This window comes from Giraffa tippelskirchi, chromosome 7 (genome assembly GCF_054371585.1).
Source record: "Giraffa tippelskirchi isolate mGirTip1 chromosome 7, T2T-mGirTip1v1.2.pri, whole genome shotgun sequence".
NCBI classification, from domain to species: domain Eukaryota; kingdom Metazoa; phylum Chordata; class Mammalia; order Artiodactyla; family Giraffidae; genus Giraffa; species Giraffa tippelskirchi.
Window position 1 is genome coordinate 65391113 of NC_137281.1, and position 19692 is coordinate 65410804.

Here is a 19692-nt window from a genome sequence, read left to right on the forward strand (position 1 = left end):
TTCTGCGGGTGGCTGAGCTTCTAATGGCTCCCTGCGTTCTTGTCTTTTCCTCTCCAAACCTTCCGTCCGTTTCCCCCTTCTGGGGTGGATGGGCGCTGTCATTGCTTCTACCTTCGAGACAGATTGATGAAAAGTCTGGACCATCGACTCCTTTCCTCTCTTTGGTTCCGTGTCTCTCTCTGGCTGTGTCCCTCTCTTTTCCTTTCTCGATTCAGTCTGTGTCTTCCTCTTTCTCTCTCGTGTGTGGATGGATGGATGCTAGGAATGCACATGTATATGATTAGATGAGGGTTGTTTTAGGGATAGGTTAGAGGGAGAGAAAGGCTTTAGGTCGGAGTTGGTCATGGGGGAAGGGTCAAGGGTGGTGGTGGTGTTTCTTGGAATCTGAGTGCTGTGCATTCTTCGTCTCTTTCCATATGAACCCCTTCTCAGATACACCACTTGCAAGGAGTCTCTCATGTTCCGTTTCCTATCTTTTGCATTTGTGAATGCTTAGCTTCTCTGTTGTGAAGAGGTTCCATTGGATGGATACCCATTGGTGTACTTGGTTTCCCTCTTTCCCTTACTTGAAGAGACCCATTTCTACCTCCGCCCAGCAAATGGCAAGGAGACTCTGATGTTAAGGAGCCTTTGACCTACGCTTCTTTCTAGCTATCTCATGACATCAGTCTTTAGGGTGAGGTTTTTCCCCAATATTGAGGTGGTGTGAGATCAAAACCAATAGCGTTCTTCAGATGTAGCTGTCTGGTTTTCCCATGGACATTGATTGAAGAGGCTTTCTTGTTCCCATTTGGATATTCTCCCCTTCTGTGTCAGAGATGAGTTGACCTTGGATGCCGGGGTTTGTTTCTGGACCCTCAACTTTATTCCATCGATCTGGATCTGTGTGTGTTGTTGTATTCCCAATAGCGTACTGTCCTGCTGCTGCCGCTGCGGCTAAGTCACTTCAGTCGTGTCTGACTCTGCGCGACCCCATGGCCTGCAGCCTACCAGGCTCCTCCGTCCAGGGCATTTTCCAGGCAAGAGTACTGGAGTGGGTCGCCATCGCCTTCTCCGATACTCTCCTGAGGATCCTAGTTTGGTCGTCTAATTTCCTTTCACACAACCTTGGACGTCCGTATCGGGGCTTTTTCGTCGGATTGTATTGACAATTTAGGCTCTTTTCTGTTTCCGTAACCCCTTTTGCAATTCTTTGTTCGGTGCGAACATGCATTGGCATTTTGGGAGGAATAGCATCGAAGCTGTGGATTGCCTTGTGGGGCTGTGACATCATTTTCCCAATAGGAATTCTTTCAAGCCCTGAGCACAGCTTCTCTTTCCAGTGATTGGTGTGGGCTTGATCTTCTTTCTTCCATCTCTCGCCGTTTTGTGAGAACAGGTCCTTCCTTCCCTTCTGGGTTAGATGGACTCGTGGGTATCACTTCAGTGAATGGCATTGTCAGTGGGGGTGATAATTCCCTTCTCATTGGAAGACTTTGCTGTGAGTATTAGAAGTGCAAGTGATTTCTCTTCCCCTTCCTCCCTGTCCATCTCTCAGAGCCACCGGGAAACAGAGGCCTCATCCAGGGTCACACAGGCCTGAGGGAGTGCAACTAGACTGTTGTTTCTTCAGGCCCTCAGTGCTGGACATCATCCGGGATACTCTGTGTGTGTCTTCCTCAGTCTGGCGTCCCTTCAGACCTTTCCCTAGTTTTCACAGGCTTGTTGTGTTGGTGTTCTTTGTCTGTTTGGAGACACGTCCTTGAGAAGCTTTGTGTTTCCACTCATTCGTCTCGCGATGTATGACCTGTCTTTTGCTTTTGTAATGAGGTCTTTCCCACGGTAGATACCTTTGATTTTGCAAAGTCCAGTGTATTCTCTGGGTTGTTTTGTGGACTGCCTTTTAGTTTTGTGTGTGAAGACTCAAAGCACGTGTCCGGTTTCTGCTCATTGTTCTTCTAGATTTGTGACAAGTTTTCATGGAAACTTTGTCTAGGGATAACTGGAAGTGAACTCGGTGTAAGGTGTCAAGTCTCCATCTCCATTCATGTCATGCCCTGCAGTTTCCAATTCCCTGTTCCTGAGTGGTTTTGGAGACCTTGTGGGAAGTTTGGTTGCATCGGAGTTTGCATTTCCACCTTGAGTAGATTCACACTGTTCTGCCCTCAGGGACACTGTCAAGGGGGAGTGAGGAGCAGCCTGCACTTGCAGCAGTGACCACACGGTGGGGCGAGTGCTGCTGTTCCCTCTGGGAGCCCCAGGCCACAGGCATCCCAGTGAGGAGCCAGCTCTGTGCTCAGCTGAAAGGAGTTAGTCTCTCAGGAGCCTCTGAGCCCTTGCCTTTGGATCACCCAGGGTGGGCATTTACTGTGACAGAAAAAAATTGCCCTGAATTCCATGGACGGAAGAGCCTGGCTGTGTAGAGTTCGTGAGTTGCCGTGAATCAGACACAACTGAGGACACAAAAACTCAATAGACTAAAACACTTTTTGGGGGTGGGGGGAGTGAAAGGGGGTGATGTGGGGTTTTTTGTCTTATATAATAGCCAAGGGAAATCTAGTTTAAACCTAAATTCACATAGATGGGAAAGGTATAGCTCTCCGTCACCCTATTAAAAAAAAAAAAAACAACGACTTAACTTTTCTGAAAGTTTATTTAGTAGCTTCCTTGAGCAGTTCATTGTGAAGCATTTTTTTTTTTTTCTGTGACATTGGCCTCATTAAAAAGTACGGTTTGCGTTTACTGGATAATTTTGTTCATTGGTTTGTTAGGGAATCTTGGTAATATTTGAGTTTCCTGGGGAGCATGGTCACATGACCTGGCCCTGGCCAATCGGTGCGTTCCACCTCCCTGGCCACTGTGATTGGCTCCGGACTGGGGCAGTGCCCAATCGGGGCCCAGGGCCGGGCCTCACGTTGGAAGCCAGGGGAAGACGAGCTCTCGTCCTGCTGGGGTAGGGGAAGGGGTGGGGCCGGGGGAGGTCAGGCTCCAGCAGTGGGAGGGGCTTGAGGTCCGCCTGCGGCAGTTGGTGACCTTCCTGCTCCCCTCAGGGCAGAGCCGCCGGCCTGAGAATGAGGGCGCTGCTGAGCCCAGGGGCTGGGATGGCCCGTTGCTGCTGTGGTCCCAGAGCTCCACCCGAGACCTGAGGGAGGCCGTCTGCCCGTGAGTCCTCTCCCGCTTGTCTGTCAGCTTGTTTGAAGCATGCTGGGTTTTCTGCCCAGCTGGCTAAGGGGAGTCCCTGGAAATGCAAGGGTGTGGGTTTTGGCAGACTTCAGGGAAGACATGCCAGATGAGCCTGGGAGACTCCAGCTTAATCTGGATTCAGGAGATATCTCTTCGGGCCAGCTAGTAATTGTAGGATAAGCCTAATGAGTCTTCACAGGATGAAGAGAGTAACGTGCCAAGGTAGCAATCGATGTCCTCCTTCGAGAGGATGAAGCTGGTGCTCAGAGAAGGGGGGAACTTGGCCACAGCAAGGAGGTGTGCACCCAGACAGAACCCCCAGATCCGGCCATTTGAGCTCAGGGAGGCCAGTGGTGTGGCTTGTCCCTGTGGCAGGGGCCGAGGCACGCAGCCCACCCTGATTCCTGCGGGGGCCTGACTTGGGAAGTGCCATCTGGTAGCTTTGAGACTCACCAAACCAAATTGCACTGGAGAGAGGAAGGACACCTTCCTTCATCCACCCCCCACCCCCGCCGGATTCCCACATACCCTGACCCCTTTCTCTGGATTTCGGAGCCATTTCCAGAGTCCCGCTCATATGACCTCATTCGAAGTGCACTGTGGACGAGCTGCCATGTGCAGCTGCTACCACAGCAGCCAAGGGCTTTAGCTCCCGAGTACCTCCCTTCCTTTGGAACTTGGGGGCCCTCTACTCCCCACTTGCACACCACAGACCTTTGCTGAGGATTGTGGGGACCCTCACTCAGTTTGCAGCACGTTGTAGCCATCCCTGTCCTCTCAATACCTCCCTTGCAACTCAGCTTGTGAGCTCCTTTGGAGCAGCGTGGCCCACCTGGCTGCAACGGAAGAGACACAGCTGACAGGGAAACAACAGCTTAGATCTGACAGCCGGAAAGCTCTGTCAAAAGGGACCTCCCTCTTCACACCGTAGAGGCTGTAGGAGCCGCCAGGGTTTGGGAACCAGTGCTGGGGCCAAAATGACTCCACAGCTGTTTTCCTTCCTGGGGAGGGTTCTGGCTCCAGTGGGAATGGCTCAAGTCTCCTAAGGTTCTGAAAGCCCACTGTGTGCAGATTCACGGTACACAGAGAGGAGAAGGTGGAGTCCTGCCCTGGAGGTGGGCACAGCTCACGGATGAGCCAGGCAGGCAGGCAGGCAGGCAGGGCATGAGAACACCTGAGCTGCCTTCATGAGTGAATGGTGTGGGGGCAGAGGAAGAGAAGCCGGTCTGCTCCCTCATGTGGTGCCCAGGGCAGGTTGTCCCCAGAGGAAACCCTTACGACGGTGAGGACTATCACTGCTGTTTCCCAAGGGGTTCCGTCGGTGCGTGTCTTCCCCGGAGCGGTCAGGCCGTCTCTAAAGTACACTGGCCATGGGCATTGCCTCTCCTTGGAACTTCCCATGTGTTTCTCTTTTTTATGGAACAGTGATTTTTTAGAGGGGTTCTGGGCCACAAGGTTGTTGGGTCATTTTCTAGCCTTCTGTCGTGAAGAACGCTTTCCTGGGCGTTGGGGTGGTTTGTTGTTCCAGCTCCCTTTCTTGGCTTCTTTTGGGAGCTGGTGCAACAAGAGGAGCTCAGCCTCTGCCTTCTGGCTGAGATGTCACCCTTCAAACAGCAATGCCTGCCTGGAGATAATGATGGCATTTGCCAAAAGGGCTTCGTTTGGCACATGATATCTTGAAAGGACGTACACCGTCCTTTCAGCTATCAAAGGCTAGTTCAAATGACATACAAATGAGAACTCTCCAATGGAGTCTTACAGTAGGTGGAGAGTCCGAAAAAAACTCCTTCAGTCATTTCACTGAGAGTCATTGATTGGGGACACCAAGAATATAGGAAGGAATGCAGAAAGAAAAGATGAAATTGTGTTCAGGATCGGGGGGAGGGATGAACAGGGCGTGCTTGCCTTGAATCCAGGCTTTGTTGGGGGGTGGGGCATAAAGATCGAACGGGTCTGAAACTACAAATTGGGATGGTAACACAGTATCACCAGAGTTACACAACAGTGTTCCCAAATTGCAACAATGATGAAAAAGTTTACTAATCCCAACTTAACCAAGAGAAATACAGGAAACCATACACAAAATAAAACATCACCAGAAAGGTGGAAACAAACCAAATGCAAAGCAGTTCAGGGGAAAGGAACTCCATGTCCCCTGGGGGCAGACCGAGTTGCCGGCGTCCACGGTGAGCAGACAGGGATGGAGGCTGCAGAGCCGACCGCTCCCCTGGACGTGGTGTTTCCGGCAAGGGCTCTGGGTCTCTGCCCAGAGCGGGGGCTCGTTCTTCCTGCAGGGGCGAGTGAGTCATCGTCGGCGTCTGGGTGTTGCGCGGGAGCCAGGGCAGGCTCTCCCTGCCGAGGCGGTGACTCCTCCTCTGCCTCGGGTTCTCCTGCCAAAGCCCGAGCAGGTACAGGTGCACGTGGAGGTGGAGGTTCTGGCTGAGGGGGTGGGACATCAGTGCCTGGGGCTGGGGGCCCTGCAGGCACGGAGATCCGATCTGCCCGGTGTGCTGGCCAGTACCCAGCTGGCCTGGTGTCTCTGCGAGGGCAAGTCTCGGTTCTCCATCTGGCCTCGGTGGATCCCTGGGTCCTGCACCTGGAGCCACCACCTCTGTAGGGACAGGTCTGGGAAGTAGAGCCTGGTTCCAGTTGGAGGCCAGTGCTAGAGCTGGGGGAGAAGCAAAGTTTGCCCACAGGCCAGCCTTGGCATGTGCGTATCCCGGGACAGAAAGCTTCCAAGAGATTCCCAAAGAGTACCCAGGGTCGGATGTCTTTTGGGACTGAAGTGTGCAAGATGGGGGTGGGGGTGTGAGGCCAGCGCTTGCTGCAGGCCCAGCAGCATCTTTCGGGGACTCGTCCGTGTGTAGCTCAGCACCCCCTCCCCACACACTCCCGTGCACCAGCCCCAGCGTCCTCACCTCTGTGCTCTGGCGTGCTGGGCTCCAGGTCCTCCTGCTGCCTCAGAGGCCGGGGTTCTCGGGACTCTGGGTCGGAGCCGGGTGTGCTGAGCTCCGTGGCAGCCTCAGACTGGGCCGCCGGGTGTATCCTGGGCGGTGTCTCGGCAGCAGGCCTTCCCCGCCTCCGCTTCGCCCCCGGTGGGGCTGATGCCTCCGTGGGCACGCTCACCTGGAGCCTGCACTGGGCCTCACGGGCGGGGGGGTGGTGCTCCGACCCCTCCCTCCGGGAGGTGGACGGGGTGTCCCCGTCCTCGGCCTCATCACGTGGGAAGCTCTGCAACGACAGTGACCGTCAGCCAGCCGTGCTGGGAGTTTTCCGAGCTGGGCCTGGCCAGTGGAGCCGCTGCTTCTGCCTGCTCGAACTTCTCTTCCCAGAAGGGTCAGAGACGTGTGTCTGCTCAGATCCCCACCCGGGAGGAAAGAGACCCACCTGAGGGTGTGAGGTCAGCCTGGGCGGCCGGCGCTGCCCGCACTCTCCCCATCCCACCCAGCCTGCTCTCCCCTGGGGTGTGGACACAACTTGTCCGCAGGCTTCTGACCCCACATCCGCCTGGGCTTCATTGAGGGAGACACACCCCGAGAAACCCGCATCCACACACACAGGCAAAGGACCCGCTGTTTCCGGGTGGCATGGGAGAGGTGGCCTGGCCCCGCCTGGGGCTCCCCGTGTTACCTTTCTGTTTCTCCGGGCAAAGGGCCAGAGGCCTCTCGGGGGTGCCCTGAGCCAACGTCGACAGGGTGCCCACGCTCACTGCCTGTGAGCTCTCCTGAGGCCCCGGCCTCTGGGCAGGGGCAAGCAGCAGAACATCCTGGCAGCAAGTGATCTGGCTGGGGGCTCCTCTCCGCTCTGGAGGCCTGGATACCCGGGTTGCGGGTTCTGTTGGGTTCTGTTGCCGGCAGGTGACATCATTTCCTGGGGTTCGTGCTGAGGTCCCTTCCCCAAAACTTCGCAAGGGAATCTCTGGGTTTCTGACTGCTCGACCACCCCCCTTAGGCCATGTGCAGGCACAGTGACAGCCACACAGCCCAGCCCACAGCGCTGGGGAGGCCTGGGTGCAGCCAGGGCCTGAGCTCCGAGGACCCCGCTGCTCTCAGACCAGGCTCCTTCTTCTCATAAGTGGTGTGGCCCTGGACAAGCATATGCCCCTCAGGGTTTCCCCGGTCTCTCCATCTGCAGAGTGGGGGTCATTCTCCCATCTGTTTCCTAGGTCTGTCGGCCTACGAGCAGCTCCATGCCTTTCCACCTGGGGCCAATATCACGTGGAGCTTGTGCGCTGAGACTTCAGAAAGAAAGACTCCATCCAGGGCTGACACAGCACAGAATGGGGCAGAACGAGGCCTGGATGCACCGTGGTACCCAGGAAAAGGCACTCCCCCTCCTGACTGTTTTGAGACCCCGCATGCAAGTTGGAGGACCGAAAGGAAGACTCGAAGGTCTCCCTCTCTGATAGAAAAGAGTAGCCAACTTTCTGGTCCTCTGTTTCCATTGAGATTCTGTTCAAGTGTCCCAGCTCGGCTTCTGCGGGTGGCTGAGCTTCTAATGGCTCCCTGCGTTCTTGTCTTTTCCTCTCCAAACCTTCCGTCCGTTTCCCCCTTCTGGGGTGGATGGGCGCTGTCATTGCTTCTACCTTCGAGACAGATTGATGAAAAGTCTGGACCATCGACTCCTTTCCTCTCTTTGGTTCCGTGTCTCTCTCTGGCTGTGTCCCTCTCTTTTCCTTTCTCGATTCAGTCTGTGTCTTCCTCTTTCTCTCTCGTGTGTGGATGGATGGATGCTAGGAATGCACATGTATATGATTAGATGAGGGTTGTTTTAGGGATAGGTTAGAGGGAGAGAAAGGCTTTAGGTCGGAGTTGGTCATGGGGGAAGGGTCAAGGGTGGTGGTGGTGTTTCTTGGAATCTGAGTGCTGTGCATTCTTCGTCTCTTTCCATATGAACCCCTTCTCAGATACACCACTTGCAAGGAGTCTCTCATGTTCCGTTTCCTATCTTTTGCATTTGTGAATGCTTAGCTTCTCTGTTGTGAAGAGGTTCCATTGGATGGATACCCATTGGTGTACTTGGTTTCCCTCTTTCCCTTACTTGAAGAGACCCATTTCTACCTCCGCCCAGCAAATGGCAAGGAGACTCTGATGTTAAGGAGCCTTTGACCTACGCTTCTTTCTAGCTATCTCATGACATCAGTCTTTAGGGTGAGGTTTTTCCCCAATATTGAGGTGGTGTGAGATCAAAACCAATAGCGTTCTTCAGATGTAGCTGTCTGGTTTTCCCATGGACATTGATTGAAGAGGCTTTCTTGTTCCCATTTGGATATTCTCCCCTTCTGTGTCAGAGATGAGTTGACCTTGGATGCCGGGGTTTGTTTCTGGACCCTCAACTTTATTCCATCGATCTGGATCTGTGTGTGTTGTTGTATTCCCAATAGCGTACTGTCCTGCTGCTGCCGCTGCGGCTAAGTCACTTCAGTCGTGTCTGACTCTGCGCGACCCCATGGCCTGCAGCCTACCAGGCTCCTCCGTCCAGGGCATTTTCCAGGCAAGAGTACTGGAGTGGGTCGCCATCGCCTTCTCCGATACTCTCCTGAGGATCCTAGTTTGGTCGTCTAATTTCCTTTCACACAACCTTGGACGTCCGTATCGGGGCTTTTTCGTCGGATTGTATTGACAATTTAGGCTCTTTTCTGTTTCCGTAACCCCTTTTGCAATTCTTTGTTCGGTGCGAACATGCATTGGCATTTTGGGAGGAATAGCATCGAAGCTGTGGATTGCCTTGTGGGGCTGTGACATCATTTTCCCAATAGGAATTCTTTCAAGCCCTGAGCACAGCTTCTCTTTCCAGTGATTGGTGTGGGCTTGATCTTCTTTCTTCCATCTCTCGCCGTTTTGTGAGAACAGGTCCTTCCTTCCCTTCTGGGTTAGATGGACTCGTGGGTATCACTTCAGTGAATGGCATTGTCAGTGGGGGTGATAATTCCCTTCTCATTGGAAGACTTTGCTGTGAGTATTAGAAGTGCAAGTGATTTCTCTTCCCCTTCCTCCCTGTCCATCTCTCAGAGCCACCGGGAAACAGAGGCCTCATCCAGGGTCACACAGGCCTGAGGGAGTGCAACTAGACTGTTGTTTCTTCAGGCCCTCAGTGCTGGACATCATCCGGGATACTCTGTGTGTGTCTTCCTCAGTCTGGCGTCCCTTCAGACCTTTCCCTAGTTTTCACAGGCTTGTTGTGTTGGTGTTCTTTGTCTGTTTGGAGACACGTCCTTGAGAAGCTTTGTGTTTCCACTCATTCGTCTCGCGATGTATGACCTGTCTTTTGCTTTTGTAATGAGGTCTTTCCCACGGTAGATACCTTTGATTTTGCAAAGTCCACTGTATTCTCTGGGTTGTTTTGTGGACTGCCTTTTAGTTTTGTGTGTGAAGACTCAAAGCACGTGTCCGGTTTCTGCTCATTGTTCTTCTAGATTTGTGACAAGTTTTCATGGAAACTTTGTCTAGGGATAACTGGAAGTGAACTCGGTGTAAGGTGTCAAGTCTCCATCTCCATTCATGTCATGCCCTGCAGTTTCCAATTCCCTGTTCCTGAGTGGTTTTGGAGACCTTGTGGGAAGTTTGGTTGCATCGGAGTTTGCATTTCCACCTTGAGTAGATTCACACTGTTCTGCCCTCAGGGACACTGTCAAGGGGGAGTGAGGAGCAGCCTGCACTTGCAGCAGTGACCACACGGTGGGGCGAGTGCTGCTGTTCCCTCTGGGAGCCCCAGGCCACAGGCATCCCAGTGAGGAGCCAGCTCTGTGCTCAGCTGAAAGGAGTTAGTCTCTCAGGAGCCTCTGAGCCCTTGCCTTTGGATCACCCAGGGTGGGCATTTACTGTGACAGAAAAAAATTGCCCTGAATTCCATGGACGGAAGAGCCTGGCTGTGTAGAGTTCGTGAGTTGCCGTGAATCAGACACAACTGAGGACACAAAAACTCAATAGACTAAAACACTTTTTGGGGGTGGGGGGAGTGAAAGGGGGTGATGTGGGGTTTTTTGTCTTATATAATAGCCAAGGGAAATCTAGTTTAAACCTAAATTCACATAGATGGGAAAGGTATAGCTCTCCGTCACCCTATTAAAAAAAAAAAAAACAACGACTTAACTTTTCTGAAAGTTTATTTAGTAGCTTCCTTGAGCAGTTCATTGTGAAGCATTTTTTTTTTTTCTGTGACATTGGCCTCATTAAAAAGTACGGTTTGCGTTTACTGGATAATTTTGTTCATTGGTTTGTTAGGGAATCTTGGTAATATTTGAGTTTCCTGGGGAGCATGGTCACATGACCTGGCCCTGGCCAATCGGTGCGTTCCACCTCCCTGGCCACTGTGATTGGCTCCGGACTGGGGCAGTGCCCAATCGGGGCCCAGGGCCGGGCCTCACGTTGGAAGCCAGGGGAAGACGAGCTCTCGTCCTGCTGGGGTAGGGGAAGGGGTGGGGCCGGGGGAGGTCAGGCTCCAGCAGTGGGAGGGGCTTGAGGTCCGCCTGCGGCAGTTGGTGACCTTCCTGCTCCCCTCAGGGCAGAGCCGCCGGCCTGAGAATGAGGGCGCTGCTGAGCCCAGGGGCTGGGATGGCCCGTTGCTGCTGTGGTCCCAGAGCTCCACCCGAGACCTGAGGGAGGCCGTCTGCCCGTGAGTCCTCTCCCGCTTGTCTGTCAGCTTGTTTGAAGCATGCTGGGTTTTCTGCCCAGCTGGCTAAGGGGAGTCCCTGGAAATGCAAGGGTGTGGGTTTTGGCAGACTTCAGGGAAGACATGCCAGATGAGCCTGGGAGACTCCAGCTTAATCTGGATTCAGGAGATATCTCTTCGGGCCAGCTAGTAATTGTAGGATAAGCCTAATGAGTCTTCACAGGATGAAGAGAGTAACGTGCCAAGGTAGCAATCGATGTCCTCCTTCGAGAGGATGAAGCTGGTGCTCAGAGAAGGGGGGAACTTGGCCACAGCAAGGAGGTGTGCACCCAGACAGAACCCCCAGATCCGGCCATTTGAGCTCAGGGAGGCCAGTGGTGTGGCTTGTCCCTGTGGCAGGGGCCGAGGCACGCAGCCCACCCTGATTCCTGCGGGGGCCTGACTTGGGAAGTGCCATCTGGTAGCTTTGAGACTCACCAAACCAAATTGCACTGGAGAGAGGAAGGACACCTTCCTTCATCCACCCCCCACCCCCGCCGGATTCCCACATACCCTGACCCCTTTCTCTGGATTTCGGAGCCATTTCCAGAGTCCCGCTCATATGACCTCATTCGAAGTGCACTGTGGACGAGCTGCCATGTGCAGCTGCTACCACAGCAGCCAAGGGCTTTAGCTCCCGAGTACCTCCCTTCCTTTGGAACTTGGGGGCCCTCTACTCCCCACTTGCACACCACAGACCTTTGCTGAGGATTGTGGGGACCCTCACTCAGTTTGCAGCACGTTGTAGCCATCCCTGTCCTCTCAATACCTCCCTTGCAACTCAGCTTGTGAGCTCCTTTGGAGCAGCGTGGCCCACCTGGCTGCAACGGAAGAGACACAGCTGACAGGGAAACAACAGCTTAGATCTGACAGCCGGAAAGCTCTGTCAAAAGGGACCTCCCTCTTCACACCGTAGAGGCTGTAGGAGCCGCCAGGGTTTGGGAACCAGTGCTGGGGCCAAAATGACTCCACAGCTGTTTTCCTTCCTGGGGAGGGTTCTGGCTCCAGTGGGAATGGCTCAAGTCTCCTAAGGTTCTGAAAGCCCACTGTGTGCAGATTCACGGTACACAGAGAGGAGAAGGTGGAGTCCTGCCCTGGAGGTGGGCACAGCTCACGGATGAGCCAGGCAGGCAGGCAGGCAGGCAGGGCATGAGAACACCTGAGCTGCCTTCATGAGTGAATGGTGTGGGGGCAGAGGAAGAGAAGCCGGTCTGCTCCCTCATGTGGTGCCCAGGGCAGGTTGTCCCCAGAGGAAACCCTTACGACGGTGAGGACTATCACTGCTGTTTCCCAAGGGGTTCCGTCGGTGCGTGTCTTCCCCGGAGCGGTCAGGCCGTCTCTAAAGTACACTGGCCATGGGCATTGCCTCTCCTTGGAACTTCCCATGTGTTTCTCTTTTTTATGGAACAGTGATTTTTTAGAGGGGTTCTGGGCCACAAGGTTGTTGGGTCATTTTCTAGCCTTCTGTCGTGAAGAACGCTTTCCTGGGCGTTGGGGTGGTTTGTTGTTCCAGCTCCCTTTCTTGGCTTCTTTTGGGAGCTGGTGCAACAAGAGGAGCTCAGCCTCTGCCTTCTGGCTGAGATGTCACCCTTCAAACAGCAATGCCTGCCTGGAGATAATGATGGCATTTGCCAAAAGGGCTTCGTTTGGCACATGATATCTTGAAAGGACGTACACCGTCCTTTCAGCTATCAAAGGCTAGTTCAAATGACATACAAATGAGAACTCTCCAATGGAGTCTTACAGTAGGTGGAGAGTCCGAAAAAAACTCCTTCAGTCATTTCACTGAGAGTCATTGATTGGGGACACCAAGAATATAGGAAGGAATGCAGAAAGAAAAGATGAAATTGTGTTCAGGATCGGGGGGAGGGATGAACAGGGCGTGCTTGCCTTGAATCCAGGCTTTGTTGGGGGGTGGGGCATAAAGATCGAACGGGTCTGAAACTACAAATTGGGATGGTAACACAGTATCACCAGAGTTACACAACAGTGTTCCCAAATTGCAACAATGATGAAAAAGTTTACTAATCCCAACTTAACCAAGAGAAATACAGGAAACCATACACAAAATAAAACATCACCAGAAAGGTGGAAACAAACCAAATGCAAAGCAGTTCAGGGGAAAGGAACTCCATGTCCCCTGGGGGCAGACCGAGTTGCCGGCGTCCACGGTGAGCAGACAGGGATGGAGGCTGCAGAGCCGACCGCTCCCCTGGACGTGGTGTTTCCGGCAAGGGCTCTGGGTCTCTGCCCAGAGCGGGGGCTCGTTCTTCCTGCAGGGGCGAGTGAGTCATCGTCGGCGTCTGGGTGTTGCGCGGGAGCCAGGGCAGGCTCTCCCTGCCGAGGCGGTGACTCCTCCTCTGCCTCGGGTTCTCCTGCCAAAGCCCGAGCAGGTACAGGTGCACGTGGAGGTGGAGGTTCTGGCTGAGGGGGTGGGACATCAGTGCCTGGGGCTGGGGGCCCTGCAGGCACGGAGATCCGATCTGCCCGGTGTGCTGGCCAGTACCCAGCTGGCCTGGTGTCTCTGCGAGGGCAAGTCTCGGTTCTCCATCTGGCCTCGGTGGATCCCTGGGTCCTGCACCTGGAGCCACCACCTCTGTAGGGACAGGTCTGGGAAGTAGAGCCTGGTTCCAGTTGGAGGCCAGTGCTAGAGCTGGGGGAGAAGCAAAGTTTGCCCACAGGCCAGCCTTGGCATGTGCGTATCCCGGGACAGAAAGCTTCCAAGAGATTCCCAAAGAGTACCCAGGGTCGGATGTCTTTTGGGACTGAAGTGTGCAAGATGGGGGTGGGGGTGTGAGGCCAGCGCTTGCTGCAGGCCCAGCAGCATCTTTCGGGGACTCGTCCGTGTGTAGCTCAGCACCCCCTCCCCACACACTCCCGTGCACCAGCCCCAGCGTCCTCACCTCTGTGCTCTGGCGTGCTGGGCTCCAGGTCCTCCTGCTGCCTCAGAGGCCGGGGTTCTCGGGACTCTGGGTCGGAGCCGGGTGTGCTGAGCTCCGTGGCAGCCTCAGACTGGGCCGCCGGGTGTATCCTGGGCGGTGTCTCGGCAGCAGGCCTTCCCCGCCTCCGCTTCGCCCCCGGTGGGGCTGATGCCTCCGTGGGCACGCTCACCTGGAGCCTGCACTGGGCCTCACGGGCGGGGGGGTGGTGCTCCGACCCCTCCCTCCGGGAGGTGGACGGGGTGTCCCCGTCCTCGGCCTCATCACGTGGGAAGCTCTGCAACGACAGTGACCGTCAGCCAGCCTTGCTGGGAGTTTTCCGAGCTGGGCCTGGCCAGTGGAGCCGCTGCTTCTGCCTGCTCGAACTTCTCTTCCCAGAAGGGTCAGAGACGTGTGTCTGCTCAGATCCCCACCCGGGAGGAAAGAGACCCACCTGAGGGTGTGAGGTCAGCCTGGGCGGCCGGCGCTGCCCGCACTCTCCCCATCCCACCCAGCCTGCTCTCCCCTGGGGTGTGGACACAACTTGTCCGCAGGCTTCTGACCCCACATCCGCCTGGGCTTCATTGAGGGAGACACACCCCGAGAAACCCGCATCCACACACACAGGCAAAGGACACGGTGTTTCCGGGTGGCATGGGAGAGGTGGCCTGGCCCCGCCTGGGGCTCCCCGTGTTACCTTTCTGTTTCTCCGGGCAAAGGGCCAGAGGCCTCTCGGGGGTGCCCTGAGCCAACGTCGACAGGGTGCCCACGCACACTGCCTGTGAGCTCTCCTGAGGCCCCGGCCTCTGGGCAGGGGCAAACAGCAGAACATCCTGGCAGCAAGTGATCTGGCTGGGGGCTCCTCTCCGCTCTGGAGGCCTGGATACCCGGGTTGTGGGTTCTGTTGGGTTCTGTTGCCGGCAGGTGACATCATTTCCTGGGGTTCGTGCTGAGGTCCCTTCCCCAAAACTTCGCAAGGGAATCTCTGGGTTTCTGACTGCTCGACCACCCCCCTTAGGCCATGTGCAGGCACAGTGACAGCCACACAGCCCAGCCCACAGCCCTGGGGAGGCCTGGGTGCAGCCAGGGCCTGAGCTCCGAGGACCCCGCTGCTCTCAGACCAGGCTCCTTCTTCTCATAAGTGGTGTGGCCCTGGACAAGCATATGCCCCTCAGGGTTTCCCCGGTCTCTCCATCTGCAGAGTGGGGGTCATTCTCCCATCTGTTTCCTAGGTCTGTCGACCTACGAGCAGCTCCATGCCTTTCCACCTGGGGCCGATATCACGTGGAGCTTGTGCGCTGAGACTTCAGAAAGAAAGACTCCATCCAGGGCTGACACAGCACAGAATGGGGCAGAACGAGGCCTGGATGCGCCGTGGTACCCAGGAAAAGGCACTCCCCCTCCTGACTGTTTGGAGACCCCGCATGCAAGTTGGAGGACTGAAAGGAAGACTCGAAGGTCTCCCTCTCTGATACAAAAGAGTAGCCAACTTTCTGGTCCTCTGTTTCCATTGAGATTCTGTTCAAGTGTCCCAGCTCGGCTTCTGCGGGTGGCTGAGCTTCTAATGGCTCCCTGTGTTCTTGTCTTTTCCTCTCCAAACCTTCCGTCCTTTTCCCCCTTCTGGGGTGGATGGGCGCTGTCATTGCTTGTACCTTCGAGACAGATTGATGAAAAGTCTGGACCATCGACTCCTTTCCTCTCTTTGGTTCCGTGTCTCTCTCTGGCTGTGTCCCTCTCTTTTCCTTTTTCGATTCAGTCTGTGTCTTCCTCTTTCTCTCTCGTGTGTGGATGGATGGATGCTAGGAATGCACATGTATATGATTAGATGAGGGTTATGTTTTAGGGATAGGTTAGAGGGAGAGAAAGGCTTTAGGTCGGAGTTGGTCATGGGGGAAGGGTCAAGGGTGGTGGTGGTGTTTCTTGGAATCTGAGTGCTGTGCATTCTTCGTCTCTTTCCATATGAACCCCTTCTCAGATACACCACTTGCAAGGAGTCTCTCATGTTCCGTTTCCTATCTTTTGCATTTGTGAATGCTTAGCTTCTCTGTTGTGAAGAGGTTCCATTGGATGGAAACCCATTGGTGTACTTGGTTTCCCTCTTTCCCTTACTTGAAGAGACCCATTTCTACCTCCGCCCAGCAAATGGCAAGGAGACTCTGATGTTAAGGAGCCTTTGACCTACGCTTCTTTCTAGCTATCTCATGACATCAGTCTTTAGGGTGAGGTTATTCCCCGATATTGAGGTGGTGTGAGATCAAAACCAATAGCGTTCTTCAGATGTAGCTGTCTGGTTTTCCCATGGACATTGATTGAAGAGGCTTTCTTGTTCCCATTTGGATATTCTCCCCTTCTGTGTCAGAGATGAGTTGACCTTGGATGCCGGGGTTTGTTTCTGGACCCTCAACTTTATTCCATCGATCTGGATCTGTGTGTGTTGTTGTATTCCCAATAGCATACTGTCCTGCTGCTGCCGCTGCGGCTAAGTCACTTCAGTCGTGTCTGACTCTGCGCGACCCCATGGCCTGCAGCCTACCAGGCTCCTCCGTCCAGGGCATTTTCCAGGCAAGAGTACTGGAGTGGGTCGCCATCGCCTTCTCCGATACTCTCCTGAGGATCCTAGTTTGGTCGTCTAATTTCCTTTCACACAACCTTGGACGTCCGTATCGGGGCTTTTTCGTCGGATTGTATTGACAATTTAGGCTCTTTTCTGTTTCCGTAACCCCTTTTGCAATTCTTTGTTCGGTGCGAACATGCATTGGCATTTTGGGAGGAATAGCATCGAAGCTGTGGATTGCCTTGTGGGGCTGTGACATCATTTTCCCAATAGAAATTCTTTCAAGCCCTGAGCACAGCTTCTCTTTCCAGTGATTGGTGTTGGCTTGATCTTCTTTCTTCCATCTCTCGCCGTTTTGTGAGAACAGGTCCTTCCTTCCCTTCTGGCTTAGATGGACTCGTGGGTATCACTTCAGTGAATGGCATTGTCAGTGGGGGTGATAATTCCCTTCTCATTGGAAGACTTTGCTGTGAGTATTAGAAGTGCAAGTGATTTCTCTTCCCCTTCCTCCCTGTCCATCTCTCAGAGCCACCGGGAAACAGAGGCCTCATCCAGGGTCACACAGGCCTGAGGGAGTGCAACTAGACTGTTGTTTCTTCAGGCCCTCAGTGCTGGACATCATCCGGGATACTCTGTGTGTGTCTTCCTCAGTCTGGCGTCCCTTCAGACCTTTCCCTAGTTTTCACAGGCTTGTTGTGTTGGTGTTCTTTGTCTGTTTGGAGACACGTCCTTGAGAAGCTTTGTGTTTCCACTCATTCGTCTCGCGATGTATGACCTGTCTTTTGCTTTTGTAATGAGGTCTTTCCCACGGTAGATACCTTTGATTTTGCAAAGTCCAGTGTATTCTCTGGGTTGTTTTGTGGACTGCCTTTTAGTTTTGTGTGTGAAGACTCAAAGCACGTGTCCGGTTTCTGCTCATTGTTCTTCTAGATTTGTGACAAGTTTTCATGGAAACTTTGTCTAGGGATAACTGGAAGTGAACTCGGTGTAAGGTGTCAAGTCTCCATCTCCATTCATGTCATGCCCTGCAGTTTCCAATTCCCTGTTCCTGAGTGGTTTTGGAGACCTTGTGGGAAGTTTGGTTGCATCGGAGTTTGCATTTCCACCTTGAGTAGATTCACACTGTTCTGCCCTCAGGGACACTGTCAAGGGGGAGTGAGGAGCAGCCTGCACTTGCAGCAGTGACCACACGGTGGGGCGAGTGCTGCTGTTCCCTCTGGGAGCCCCAGGCCACAGGCATCCCAGTGAGGAGCCAGCTCTGTGCTCAGCTGAAAGGAGTTAGTCTCTCAGGAGCCTCTGAGCCCTTGCCTTTGGATCACCCAGGGTGGGCATTTACTGTGACAGAAAAAAATTGCCCTGAATTCCATGGACGGAAGAGCCTGGCTGTGTAGAGTTCGTGAGTTGCCGTGAATCAGACACAACTGAGGACACAAAAACTCAATAGACTAAAACACTTTTTGGGGGTGGGGGGAGTGAAAGGGGGTGATGTGGGGTTTTTTGTCTTATATAATAGCCAAGGGAAATCTAGTTTAAACCTAAATTCACATAGATGGGAAAGGTATAGCTCTCCGTCACCCTATTAAAAAAAAAAAAAACAACGACTTAACTTTTCTGAAAGTTTATTTAGTAGCTTCCTTGAGCAGTTCATTGTGAAGCATTTTTTTTTTTTTTCTGTGACATTGGCCTCATTAAAAAGTACGGTTTGCGTTTACTGGATAATTTTGTTCATTGGTTTGTTAGGGAATCTTGGTAATATTTGAGTTTCCTGGGGAGCATGGTCACATGACCTGGCCCTGGCCAATCGGTGCGTTCCACCTCCCTGGCCACTGTGATTGGCTCCGGACTGGGGCAGTGCCCAATCGGGGCCCAGGGCCGGGCCTCACGTTGGAAGCCAGGGGAAGACGAGCTCTCGTCCTGCTGGGGTAGGGGAAGGGGTGGGGCCGGGGGAGGTCAGGCTCCAGCAGTGGGAGGGGCTTGAGGTCCGCCTGCGGCAGTTGGTGACCTTCCTGCTCCCCTCAGGGCAGAGCCGCCGGCCTGAGAATGAGGGCGCTGCTGAGCCCAGGGGCTGGGATGGCCCGTTGCTGCTGTGGTCCCAGAGCTCCACCCGAGACCTGAGGGAGGCCGTCTGCCCGTGAGTCCTCTCCCGCTTGTCTGTCAGCTTGTTTGAAGCATGCTGGGTTTTCTGCCCAGCTGGCTAAGGGGAGTCCCTGGAAATGCAAGGGTGTGGGTTTTGGCAGACTTCAGGGAAGACATGCCAGATGAGCCTGGGAGACTCCAGCTTAATCTGGATTCAGGAGATATCTCTTCGGGCCAGCTAGTAATTGTAGGATAAGCCTAATGAGTCTTCACAGGATGAAGAGAGTAACGTGCCAAGGTAGCAATCGATGTCCTCCTTCGAGAGGATGAAGCTGGTGCTCAGAGAAGGGGGGAACTTGGCCACAGCAAGGAGGTGTGCACCCAGACAGAACCCCCAGATCCGGCCATTTGAGCTCAGGGAGGCCAGTGGTGTGGCTTGTCCCTGTGGCAGGGGCCGAGGCACGCAGCCCACCCTGATTCCTGCGGGGGCCTGACTTGGGAAGTGCCATCTGGTAGCTTTGAGACTCACCAAACCAAATTGCACTGGAGAGAGGAAGGACACCTTCCTTCATCCACCCCCCACCCCCGCCGGATTCCCACATACCCTGACCCCTTTCTCTGGATTTCGGAGCCATTTCCAGAGTCCCGCTCATATGACCTCATTCGAAGTGCACTGTGGACGAGCTGCCATGTGCAGCTGCTACCACAGCAGCCAAGGGCTTTAGCTCCCGAGTACCTCCCTTCCTTTGGAACTTGGGGGCCCTCTACTCCCCACTTGCACACCACAGACCTTTGCTGAGGATTGTGGGGACCCTCACTCAGTTTGCAGCACGTTGTAGCCATCCCTGTCCTCTCAATACCTCCCTTGCAACTCAGCTTGTGAGCTCCTTTGGAGCAGCGTGGCCCACCTGGCTGCAACGGAAGAGACACAGCTGACAGGGAAACAACAGCTTAGATCTGACAGCCGGAAAGCTCTGTCAAAAGGGACCTCCCTCTTCACACCGTAGAGGCTGTAGGAGCCGCCAGGGTTTGGGAACCAGTGCTGGGGCCAAAATGACTCCACAGCTGTTTTCCTTCCTGGGGAGGGTTCTGGCTCCAGTGGGAATGGCTCAAGTCTCCTAAGGTTCTGAAAGCCCACTGTGTGCAGATTCACGGTACACAGAGAGGAGAAGGTGGAGTCCTGCCCTGGAGGTGGGCACAGCTCACGGATGAGCCAGGCAGGCAGGCAGGCAGGCAGGGCATGAGAACACCTGAGCTGCCTTCATGAGTGAATGGTGTGGGGGCAGAGGAAGAGAAGCCGGTCTGCTCCCTCATGTGGTGCCCAGGGCAGGT

At 54.3% G+C, this 19692-nt stretch overlaps 1 long non-coding RNA gene across 1 annotated transcript; it reads right to left on the reverse strand.

The window, feature by feature from the left end:
- Window positions 1-5177: 5177 nt before the first annotated feature.
- On the reverse strand, window positions 5178-6976 carry LOC145514122 (uncharacterized). Its single transcript, XR_014059842.1, has 3 exons — window positions 6793-6976; window positions 6081-6393; window positions 5178-5830 (listed from the first exon to the last, which is right to left on the reverse strand). It is a non-coding gene; the product is annotated as an uncharacterized LOC145514122 (long non-coding RNA).
- Window positions 6977-19692: the final 12716 nt, after the last annotated feature.